This window comes from Talpa occidentalis, unplaced genomic scaffold (assembly GCF_014898055.3).
Source record: "Talpa occidentalis isolate TD23 unplaced genomic scaffold, MPIMG_talOcc4v2.1 talOcc4.7, whole genome shotgun sequence".
NCBI classification, from domain to species: Eukaryota; Metazoa; Chordata; class Mammalia; order Eulipotyphla; family Talpidae; genus Talpa; species Talpa occidentalis.
The window spans coordinates 68,594,311-68,607,497 of NW_023605083.1; positions in this window are offsets into that span (position 1 = coordinate 68,594,311).

Consider the following 13,187-nt stretch of genomic DNA (forward strand, 5'->3'; position numbering starts at 1 on the left):
GAACATCAAGGGCATGAGAGGAAAAGGCTAAAAAAAAAGCAGTTAATAATGAAAGCATCTATTTTAAAGAACTTGAACATCAGTTTTCCAAAATAGAACATCTTGCCCCCATGTCCTCCCCCATTAGAAGAAATGTGTTCCCCCCTCTGCCAGGTTGTTCCGGGTAATGCCACTGCTTTCCCCTGGAGAGTCAGAGTGGTGTGGGGAGAAAAGTGTGGGCTTTGGGGAGAGTGAATCTCAGTTTTGGCTCTTCCAGGTGGGAGGATTTGCCAAGTGTTCCAAAAGTAGTGGGGTCAGGTGCCAGAGCCATTAGCTTGTGCATTTGCCTGGATGTCCCTCCTTGTAGCACTGAAAGCCCCACCTCTGTCGGGAATCCCTTAATCCTGGGCCCTCTGCCTGCCACATCATTTATAAATCAAAAACAAAACAAGAAGCAAAGTTTATAGAGTCCTTGAGAAGGTTAAACAACACAGCATGAAGCAGGTAATAACTGCATCACTCCTCCTTCCATCCCAGGTACCCAAGCTACAAATCCTATCATCTTCTGTGAATCCTCCCCTTCTAACATAATTCACATCCATCTTGCTCTAATCGTTGTGGAGTTTTCCATTTAGCTCCTACCACTCTTGTTCCCACCTCCCATGTGTCAGTTCAGAGCCTCACATCAGACATAGAGGGGCCCTTGTCTGAGGTTTTTATCTGGTCTCCCCAGCTGCTTTCCCCACCTCTGTAATCCATGCTAGAGACAACTCCTTCTGACTTCTTCCTGCACATCTCTTTTGCCTGAGAGAAACTGAAGCCCTAACTTTTCCAAAGATACTCAAAGTCCTGCAAGTTAGAGGTCACCTCCTTTAATATGCTGAGCTCCATCTAGAAGCCAACCCTCCAGTCTTACTGATACCTTTGTTGCTTGTCCACAATCTTCTGCAATTAAATAATGCACCTATGCATGTGTGTGCATGTGCATAGTACTATATTTGCAAAGCTTGTGTTTGCCAGTATCTTCTTAAAACCAAAAAGATTGATTAAATAAAAGTTTCCAGTCTTCTCCATGGCTCCTTTTTATTCTATCTTTCTTTGTTTTCCCTTGACCTTACTTATTTAAGCCTGGTTCTGTTTTACCTGGATCCTCAACCTTTGCTTACTTTGCAAGGCAATTTTGCTGTGTTAGCCAGTTACACAGTCAAATTTGCTTTTCTCTCTATCTTGTCTATTCTAATCAGCTGCTTCACTAGCTGGTGGTTGGCACAATGAAATCATGCTAAGTGCACATCTGTTCACATCTGGCACATAAAGGACTGTAGGTCACATTTATTCAGGCAGCACAGCTGACTTCGCAGCAGTCTGGGGAAAGAAAAAGCAAAACCATGGCCTTAACGTTCTCTGTATTTGATCGACCACAGTAATTGAGGTATGCCCAGTCGGCATTCATTTTGGCACAGGGAACAAAGAATAATGCCGGTTCAGATCAGGGAGTTGGCAATTGCTAAGACCTTATCTCCTTTTGGTTCCTTCTGCACATGAGCATAAACTATTGAGAGAAACTTGTGCATTTTCTTGTCTTGAAGGGTGCCCTCCCTCAGTTTGCTAAGGTCAGTCAATGTCAGCCTCTGTTTCTAAGCAGCCACTTTAACTGTCCCCAGCTTGCAGACATTAGCAAAAGCAGGTAATGGTTTTACAAATAGCACACATTTAATTGAGTCTGCTCACTGTGGTCCGGGGTCTAAAGGAAAAGATCGGAGAATGGAAGTCAAGGTTTGGGGTCCTATTGGGAAGGTAATAACCTCCCTCTGGTGTATCGGGGACTTCCTACTGTAATAAAGAAGCAAAGTGACATGGCAAGTGAGTAGCAAGGGAAATGCACAGGCTGGTGTAGATGGATTCCAAAATGTAAAATTGCATTTTTTCATTTTACGATATTTTTGTACACGCAAAAAATGGAAATGAATGCTGTTTACGAATGTTTTTGCGGTGAAAAGGAAACGTTGAAGAAACCAGACAACATCTATTAGGAACCTCAACTAGACATTTTCTAAGGCATGTTTAATCTCCCCATCCTAGCATTTACCAGGCCTGACCCTGCTTAGCTTCTGAGATCAGATGAGTTTGGGTGTGCTCAGGATAATATGACTGTAGACTAAGGCACCTTTTAACCTTGATAATTCATGTTTTGTTTTGTTTTTTTTTTTTCCTACCAATTTCAGTATCTCTGCTTCCCAAATTCTGTTGTTCTTTAATTTGTCTCCAGTACCACATTCTACCCACCCTCTCAGTCATGTTTGTCTTGGACTTTTCGATATGCAGAAGACATTTGATTGCCACAGAATATGGTTGGAGCAAACAGACAGGACCAAATACCTCCCCCTGGCAGTCTTGGCATCTGACATTTCATTAAGAATTTGTTTTTCTTTTTACTTGGAAAGTTTTGATCCTTGAGTGTTCCCGTCAACTAGTAGGGTAATATCTTCACCTTTATCAGTAAATATTTCCCTGTGGAAATCACGTTTTCTGATATTTTAATTTTTTTACTGCTGGCTAGTTTGCCAGTTCCATGTATGCCACCTCTTGTGACCTTCACATTGACTGTGAGGAATCAACAAGTCAGCATTACTTTGTCCATTTGCACATTAGGAAGCTGCAGTGCAGAGAGGCTTGATGAGGTATCCGAGACTTCTCAATAACTCATGGTCAGATATAATCAGACAGCAAGCTTCACATGCCAACTTCAGAGGGCTTTTGTTTTTACCATTTTGCCTTTCTCTGACACAAAAAGACTGAGTATGTAAGATCATTCAGTGCCATTGGATCCGGACCTGGAGGTTGATGACTTCAGTGGAGTAGGACCACACACTCCACCCTCTTGCAAATTTAGATATGATAAGCTGTTTGAACATCAGCCTGGAGATAACAAATCAGTGAAAGCCGTGCTCCTGCCCTCCAGGTCCATCTGGGGGGATGGAATGTTCTAGCACTGCATATTATCAATAATATAAGTTAAAGAGTGAAATAAGTAAACATTTATATAGAATGCCAGAGGAGACTGGAGAGAGGTTGAAAATACTTCTTGGAGAAGCAGTGTGAAGTGACATTTAAAAAGTAAGGGAAAGATTCATACAGGCTACCATATACCCAAGAATTCACTTCAGGAGTACTATCCCCTAGTTTGTATGACACCAAAACACAAGCTGTAGAAGAAGAAATAGAAAAGCGGGACCATAGCAAAGTCAAAACTCTGCACAGTAAAGGAAACAACACGCAATAAAGAGAAGTTCGGGCACAAAATAAAAAAAAGTAACTTATAGAATGGGAGAAAATATTTGCAAATCACATATCTAATAAGGAATTGCTATCCAAAATACAAAAGAACTCCTACAACTCAGGAGCCAAACAAACAAAAAATCCTGATTTAATAATGCTGCAAATACCTTGAATAGATGGGTTTTTCCCTAAAAAATACAAATTGCCAACAGGTATATAAAAATTCTGAATGTCACTAAACATCAGAGTAATGCATATCAAAACTTCAGTGAACTAGCACCTCACACCCCTTAGGATGACTGTAGAAAAAAGAAAAAAAAAAAAACAAAACCAAGATAAACCAAGATGATTTGGTCTTAAAAAGAAGGAAATTCTTCACAAGCAACAATTTAGACAAACCTAGAGGGCATTATGTTATGTGAAAACAGTCAGTTAGGGACGGACAAATGTGATATGATTCCACATATACATAAGTGATCTCACATATGTTTATATTTAAAATAAATAAGATTGACTGGTACTTGCCAGGGCCTTTAAGAAGTGAGAAGATGTGGAGTTGTTCATTTGGTATGAAGTCAGTTTTACAAGGCAAAAAAGTTTTATGGATCTTTTTGTAAGGTTGTACCTATAGTTAGTAGTGCTGTATTGTACAATTAAAAGTTCGTTAAGAGTATAGATATTATGTTTAGTTTTCTTACCACAGTTTAAAATAAATGTAAATAAGGAAGTATGAAAAACAGTTTATAGGACCAATGCTGCTGCTTTAATGAAAACTTACCTCACTAAGCTTTCTGTTTTTTTTTTTTTTTTTTTAATCTGGAAAATGGGAATAATTATGCAACTTATTTGCCAAATATGTTGGGGAAGACATTAACAAATTTTAGAAATGATTACTGAAAGTATAGTCTTTGTTGGGGAGGCATTAAATAAAGCAGAGTTAAAATACAAATAATAAAAGGAAAACTCTACAAATGTGAACTTAGTGGCTAAATAAATTATCCCTGAAATCAAATTGTTTCATTTACTAAAGCATTTTTAAATTGAAATATAACTCACATGAAAAATGCACAATCATATATGTACAAATAAAGGAATAAAGGTCTGTATATCAAGAAGAAAAATACAGGGACCTCATTAGATGAATAGGGTAACAAGGACTAAACAGACATTTCAAAAATAATGAATGTGGGGCCTCCCCGGTGGTGCAGCGGGTTGAGCACAGTGCTGTGAAGCTGTCCCTAGCCTCTGCAGTGCGGGTTTGATCCCGTCTGGCCAGGAAGATACCCACATGTTGGGGCAGACTTCTATCTTTCCTGCTTCTCCCCTCAGCAGTGCTTCGGTTTGTCTGCCTGTTCTGCTCCCCACGCTGTCTCTGGTGAATCCTCTCGCCCTCCCGCGCTTCTGGCCTGTACCCCAGCTCTTGTATAAAAATAAATAAATCTTTGGGCCTCCTCAGTGGCGCAGCGGTTGAGCACTGGGCTATGAAGCTGCCCGTAGCCTCTGCAGCGTCGGTTCAATTCCCGGCCACAAGGTGAGGGTCCCACATGGTGGGCAGACCTCTCCAGCCGCCCTCTGCTCTCCTCAGCAGTGTACTTCATCAGTCTGCCTGCTCTGCTCTCTGCTCTGGCTCTGGTGAATTCTCTTACCCACCCGTGCTTCTGACTGTACCCAGTGCTTGCATAAATAAAATAAATAAATCTTAAAATAAATAAATAAATAAATCTTTACAAAAATGAATGTGTTCAACCTCATTGTTTATTAGGGAAATATATTTTATTTTATTTTTAAAATAAATTTTATTTTTATATTCCCCATACAATTGCAACCCCCTCATTTTGACCCCAATCCCTCCCCTCCCCACCCTCCACCCCCCATAGAGTGTCTCTGGTTCATAGTTTTTTGTTGATTTTGATTTTCACTTTCTTATAGTTATTCATTTTCCTGGTCCCTTATTTAAGTTTTCTAGGTTCCTGCTATGAGAGAGACCATCCGGTATTTTTCTTTTTCTTTCTGGCTTATTTCACTGGGCATGATCCCATCCAGCGCCATCCATGTTGCTGCAAATTACATGTGTTTATCTTTTTTGAATGCTGAGTAATATTCCATGGTGTATATGTACTACATCTTCTTGATCCAGTCATCTATTTTTGGGCACTTGGGTTGTTTCCAAAGCTTAGCTATTGTAAACAGTGCTGCTAAAAACATAGGGGTGCAGGTGCTCTTTGGAATTGATGTTTCTGTGTCCTTTGGGTAAATACCCAGGAGTGGAATTGCTGGAACCCCAAAAACTCCACAGAAAAACTAATTCAACTCATCAATCAATTCAGTAAAGTGGCAGGATACAAAATCAACACACAAAAGTCAGTAGCCTTCCCATACACAAACAATAAATCTGAAGAAGAAGAAATCAAAAAATGCATCCCTTTTATTATCAAAACAAAAAAAAAAATCAAATACTTGGGAATAAATCTAACAAAAGAGGTAAAGGACCTATACAAAGAAAACTATAAAACACTGTTAAAAGAAATAGAAGAAGACACAAAGAAATGGAAAGACATCCCCTGTTCATGGATTGGAAGAATAAACATTATTAAAATGACCATCCTACCAAAAGCAATATGCAAATTCAATGCTATTCCAATAAAAATTTCAATGTCATTCTTCAAAGAAATAGAACAATTATTGATGAGATTCATATGGGATCACCAAAAACCCTGAATAGCCAAAGCTGTCCTGAAAAAAAAAGAAGGGAATGGAGGCTATACACTCCCAGACTTCAAACTATACTACAAATCCATAATCATCAAAACTGCATGGTACTGGAACAAGAACAGACACACAGACCAATGGAATCGAATAGAAAATCCAGAAATAAACCCACAGATTTATGGTCAACTAATCTTTGACAAAGGAGCAACGACTATACATTGGAGCAAAAAAAGTTTGTTTAATAAATGGTGCTGGGAAAACTGGGTCGCTACATGCAAAAGAATGAAGTTTGACCACTACCTCACACCATACACAAAAACCAACTCAAAATGGATTAAAGAACTAGACATAAGACCTGAAACCATAAAATACAAAGAAGGAAATATAAGCAAAACACTACGTGATATGCACATCAAAGACATCTTTACAGACACTTCACCCAAAGCAGTGATAGTGAAGGCAAAGATAAACAGCTGGGACTACATCAAATCAAAGAGCTTCTGCACAGCAAAAGAGACAATAACAAAAACAAAGAGAAACCCCACCGACTGGGAGAACATTTTTGCACACAACACTAATGATAAAGGACTGATCACAAAAAACTGCAAAGACCTGATGAGACTCAACAACAACAAAGAAAATAATCCTGTCAAAAAATGGGCAGAAGAGCTAAAAAGAAACTTCTAGGAAGAGGAAATGCAAATGGCCAACAGGCATGAAAAAATGTTCAACATCACTTGTAATCAGGGAAATGCAAATCAAAACTACCATGAGATACCATCTTACACCAGTGAGAATGGCACATGTTAAAAAAACTAGCAACAACAAATGTTGGCGAGGATGTGGAGAAAAAAGAACTCTCCTGCACTGCTGGTGGGAGTGCAAACTGGTCCAACCACTATGGAGAGCTGTGTGGAGATTTCTGGACCTACTAAACATAGAGGGAAATATATTTTAAAACCACAAAATCCTGCCACTATGCAGGCACCAATATCGCTAAAATACAAAGAATATACAATACCAATATTGACAAAATGTAGAGAAATTGAACATGCCATCATTGCAGATAATGGTATACACTGTCAAACTACTTTGAGAAACTGTTTAATACTGCTTCCTAAAACATAGCCAATGACACAGCAGTTCCATTGATAGAAAATACATTTGTGTACTCCCAAAAGACACATCAAGTCATACTTATTGCAGACATATTTTATTTTTTAAAGGTTTATTTATTTATGCATATAACTGGGGTATAGGCCATTGGTGCAGGGGTGAGAGGGTTCACCAGAGACAGTGTGGGGAGCATACTGAAGCAAGTTGATGCACACTGTAATCATGTGCATGTAATGATGTGTAGCATGTTGAAATGTGCTGTAGCATGTTAACAGACACCTGGCATGTCGGTGTCTGCTTTAGCATGTTTCACCATTTCCTTCCCTTAATGACTGAGTAGTATCCGACTACCTCAGTTTCTATATTTATGGCAATATGCTTAAGGAAAATTTGGAATTAGCATAGAATACTTAAGAAATCACAATCACTTATGTTTAAATTCCTGAAGTAGAGCATTACACGAGAACTAGCTTTGAGAAAAGCTATTGTTACTTAGAATTACAAACTTTGGAACCATGTGTCTGAGTTTAAAAGTGAGCTTCACCTCCTCTGATCTGCATGTTTTTAAACAAGTGATATAATTTCTTTCTGCCTTAATTTCCTCATCTACAAAATGGGGATAACAATGCCTCTTGTGTAATTTACTACCAGGACAGATTTAGCCATGTTCTATTAACTGCAGGGGTCCACTGAATTCTCCTTATCCTCTTTTTATAAGAAATGGTAGGGTCTTCAGATTGTCTGGAAATCATCCCCTTCCACATCATTGTAGAAAGACACTCCCCTCCCTTATCTCTAAGTACCAATGACCATTCCGGTATCATCTGCTACCCTATGAGTACACCTATGATACAAAACAGTTTCTAACTCGAGGACAGTTTTATACCTACCATTGGAAATGGTCACCAATTCAGATGTACAAGGATTTTAAATTTTGATTAATGATTTATTGATCCCCACACACCTCTGGCCTGCACCTCAGCTCTTATATACATAAATAAATAAATCTTTAAAAAAATAAATTAGAGGAGAGCCATTAATGGTGTAAAAATAGGATAGGGGTTGGCTGAATACATTTGCATCTATAGCTATCTGTATCATCTATTTCAATCCATCCACTTATTTTTCTGCCACCACAGCTTAAATTGGAACCAGTCATCAAAATCTGCTGAAATCAATTGAAGAAGTCATTATGCAGGAGTACAAGAGTTGTGTAGAAGCCCTTGTGCATGATAGATTCTAAAGTGGGCCTCATTCTTCCCCTTTCTCTTCAGCAGCTTGTTCTATTGGTCCAGATCACTAGACTGGGAGTAGGTATCCTGAAGATCCATTGACTGCAATCAGCCATGGAGGAAGCAGTCACCTGTTAAATTTAGATTTCTTGAATCTGCCAAGAGGCTGACACAATGATAAACAGCCACCATTTCTAGTAAAGGTTGAGAAAGCTCACTCATTCACCGTTAATTGCTTTGTGGTACTGAACCATAAAAATGGCAGCAAATCAGTCCACGGCAACACCCAATCATGTAGGATGGCCACCCATCTTGATGACATTAAGGTCATTTCATCCATCTCCACAGTGCTGGCTAATTGGCTAGTACCAATTTTAGGATACAACTTTTTAAGTAACTGAGGGTCTGTGGGTACTTCTTGGAAAATCACTTACAAGGAGAAATTATTTTCTCCCTCACTAGAGGAGAGTCATGTAGGGAAGGGAAACACTTAAGTTTTATTATTATTATTTGCTTGTTCCGCTTTATCTCTGTTCTTCCCAAGGAGAAGAAATGCTGATGTAATTGATCAGATGTCAAATCACTGATTGGGTCACATTGGCTAGTGGGATGAAAACTCATGGTCATTTAAATATCTCCAAATGCTTTTTCTTTCTCTTTTCTCTGTGTATGTCTCTCTCTTTGTCTCTCTGTTTCTATCTCTTTCCTCCCTGTCTTGTAACACCTAGGAAAATATCAGTAAGCAAAAATTTGAGATTTGATTTTGGAGGATAGAGTAGAAGAATAGTAAGCTTTGGGTGAAAATAGAGCTCCATATGTTCAAGTCCTGCTTGTTAGAATTTTTGCATTCAGAGCTCCAGCTGTTGCTTAATACTTAAAATGTTTCATGCATATAAATTTTCCTTAAAAATTCATTATAGAGAATTTCTGTGGTATTGGAAAATACTGCATCATTTCCAGGTGCTTGGCAAAATACCACGAAATATCACCACCATCACCACAACTCCCACTTCACATACCCACCATTTACCCTTATCTCCACTTACCTCTTAGAGAGTGTCACAAGAATATGCTACAGTGAAAGATTTTGTATTTTTTTGGGTAGATTTCAATAGTTTATACTAAAACAAACAAACAAACAATGTAGTCAAAAAATGGTTAAATAGGGCGTCCCTGGGGCGCAGGAGGTTGAGCGCAGAGCTGTGGAGCTGTCTGTCCACAGCCTCGGCAGTGCCAGCTCGATCACCGCTGGCCTCGGAGCAACCAACATGGTGAGCAGACCTCTCCTGTCTTGCCTGAAGCTCCCCTCAGCAGTGTATTTCATCAATCTGCCTGTTCTGTTCCCCGCTCTGTCTCCTGTGACTCCTCTCATGCTCCCACACATCTGGCCTGTACCCCAGTTCTTGTATAAATAAAATAAATCTTTAAAAAATGGTTAAATAACATCATGGGGGAGAAAATACTAAGCACCTACTTTGTACTTATTGCTCCAGGGATTATGGTAGTTAACAAAACAATAGAAATCTGTGCCCTCATGGAGTATATCGATAAATAAATATGTGTGTGTTTATTTGTGTTTGTGTGTGTGTATGTGTATATAAAGACATACATATGTATATATCACCCTCTCATCATCTCTTGCCATTCTGAGTTTTTTGTTCTGGTTGACCATTTTCTTCTGGGTATGTGTCACTTTTTCGTTCTTATTTTAAGATCCATTAAGTTTTGATTGCCTGCCAAACCTTGTGAATTTTACATTTCACAGGATTGAATTTTGTTGCTTTCCTTACAGAATTCTGAACAAAGTTGGTACAGTGGTTAATTTTTTATATAATTATATAGATAATTGATAATATACATAAATAAATAAGCCAATTATTTAGCATGTTAGATGCTAATGACTATGTAAAAAATTGAATGTAGAAAGGTACCAGGATATAGTTGGCTAAGGAGGGATGAACATTTCAAATAGGGTTTTCAGAGAAGAATGCACTTACAAGATAACCTTTGAATAAAGTTAAAAGGAAAGTAAAAAGAGAATCAGTGATGTCTGTGACAAATAGAAAGGCCTTGGAATAGGAAGACCTTGGGCAAGTTTGAAAATTTGTAGGTGGTGTGGCCACAAGAATCTGGAGAAGAGAGAAGAAAGGATTAAAGGAGAAACAAGAAATGAGATTGTAAAGGAAAGGATAGGTACAATCTAGCCCAGGTAGATTTCATTCATCTTTTCCGATGCCTATTTTTTGTACAGCAAAATATACCTATTTTAACTTTATAATTCTGAGATTGGACAAGTGTATGCAATCATGTCACTCGCACCAGTAGCAGTGCATGACATCTGCTTTCTGTCACAATAGTGTTGCCTTTTCTAGAGTATATCCTATGGTCTAGAGTCCTAAGGGTCAGCCTCTTTCCACTTGGCAGTAAACAGTACTGAACACAGAACAATGTGGATAAGTCTCAGATGTGTCACATTGAGTGATATCTTATTGGAAGAATATGCCATAATTAGCTTTCCATTCACCTGTTGATGGGCCTTTGGGCTTTTTCCCCTTTGAGATTATTAAAATAAATATGCTGTGAATATTTGCATAAAAGTTTTATGCATACAATATTTTAATATTTTCTCAGGTAAACCTAGAAATGGAATTGCTGGGTAGGTGCTCTGTATACATTTCACAATATAGGAAACTGTCAAACTATTTTCCAAAAGGAATGTTTGTTTTTCATTCCAACTAGCAAGGTATGCAACTCCATTATTCCACATTCTTTTTTTTAAAGATTGATTTATTTATGCATCTAAGAACTGGGGTACAGGCCAGAGGTGTGGGGGTGAGAGGATTCACTAGAGACAGAGTGGGGAGCAGAACAGGCAGATTGACTGAAATACACTGCTGAGGGGAGCAGCGGGCCAGTCAGGAGAGGTCTGCTGCACCATGTGGGTCAGCTCCCTGGCCAGGGATCGAACTATTGCTGCAGGGGCTGTGGACAGCGTCATAGCTTGACTCTTAAACCCTTGTGCCACCCGGGAGGCCCTGTTCCAGTTCCACATTCTTAAGGACATTTGATGCTGTCAGTGTTTTATAATTTAGCCATCCAGTAAGTGGCTGGTAGTATGTCATTGTGTTTGCAGTATATATTTGTATGATGACTAATGATGTAAAATATCATTTTTGTATTCTTATTGGTAATTTGTGTATTTTGTGAAAACTATATTCAAGTCCCTTTTTCAATTTTTAGTGGGTTATTTGTTATTTATTATAAAATTATGTGTTCAATGTATATTTTGATATTTGTCTTGCAATATATATACTGCACTAATATCTTTTGAAGAGGAAAGTTTTTAATTTTGATGGTCTGATTTACTGATATTTTTATGGTTTGTGCATTTTTTTTTTTTTTTAAGATGGTTGGTATGGTTTCAATGTTCTTTTTTTTTTTTTTTTTTTTTTTTATAGAGGCATGTTTATCTGTTTGTTTGTTTGTTTTCGTTTTTACATGCACTGGGTACAGTCAGAAGCGCGGGAGGGCGAGAGAATTCACCAGAGCCAGAGCGGGGAGCAGAGCAGGCAGAAGGACGGAAGTACACTGCTGAGGGGAGCAGCGGGCGGGCGGCAGGAGAGGTCTGCACGCCATGCGGGACCCTCCTCCGGTGGCCGGGGAGCAGCCGGGGATCGAACCGGCGCCGCAGAGGCCGCGGGCAGGTTCGCAACCCAGCGCTCAACTGCTGCGCCACCGGGGAGGCCCTATGGTTTGTGCATTTTTATCTAAGGAAAGCTTTACTATTATAAGCTTAGAAAGGTTTACTTTTAGATGCTTTGTAATTTCAACTTTTGTATTTAGGTCTATAATACATTAATGTTTGTTAGTATATATTATGTAAGTAAAGGTCAATATTTTTTATTCCAATGGATATCCAGTAATTTGAGCAGTATTTGTTGAAAATAATATGCTTTATTAATTTAAATGTTTTGGTAAATTTTTTGAAAACCACTTGACCACGTGTATATTCACTTCTGTTCTAGTCTCTACATCTTTCCATATGAGATTGTCACAGAATTTTATTTATTGTAATTTAAGGATAATTATTCAAAGCAGTCAGTAATTCATGAAATTTAGTTTTTAATTTTCAGAATTATTTTAGCTAGATTTTCTTTATTTCCAATAGAAACTTTAAGTCAGTTAGTCAATGCCTACCAAAAGGCCTGCTAAGAGATTAATCAGGATTGGATGTAAAAAATCACAGATAAATTGTGATTATTCACATCATCACAGCTTTAAGTCTTCCAACTCATTGACTGTACAGTGTATCTTACTGCTTTTTAAAATTGTCTTTAAATTCCCTTAGAAATATTTTAGAGTTTTCCTTGTATGGGTCTTGGGCATATGTAATTAAATTCATCCCAAATTAAAAAAAAAATTAAGATTGTATTTTCTCAAACTAAATTTTTAATTGTATATAGAAATACTTCTTGTTGTAAATGTTGATTTTTGTATCCTCTTTGTTAAAATCCCTTAGTGGTTTTAGAAGATTCTCTAATGTTTTTCTTCTTTGGTTGCCCTGGTTAAGACCGCTGACAAAATCTTGACTGCAAGAGCTGACAGTGCACAGTCTATGTATGTTATAAACCTCATAACATGTTATTACTCTTGCTGTTGCTTTAAAATTTTAAGATTATTTAAAAAGTAAATTTATCATAACCTATTTTTATTTTTCATTTCTGTGTCCTTCATCTCTTTGCATGTTTCGATCTCCCCATCTGATGTCTTTTCTCTTCTGTCCTTGAAACTACCCCACATTTAACAGGTCTCTTGGAGCATATTCGTTGTGGGAAATTTTCTCAACCATTACTAATGTGAAATAATTCTTCG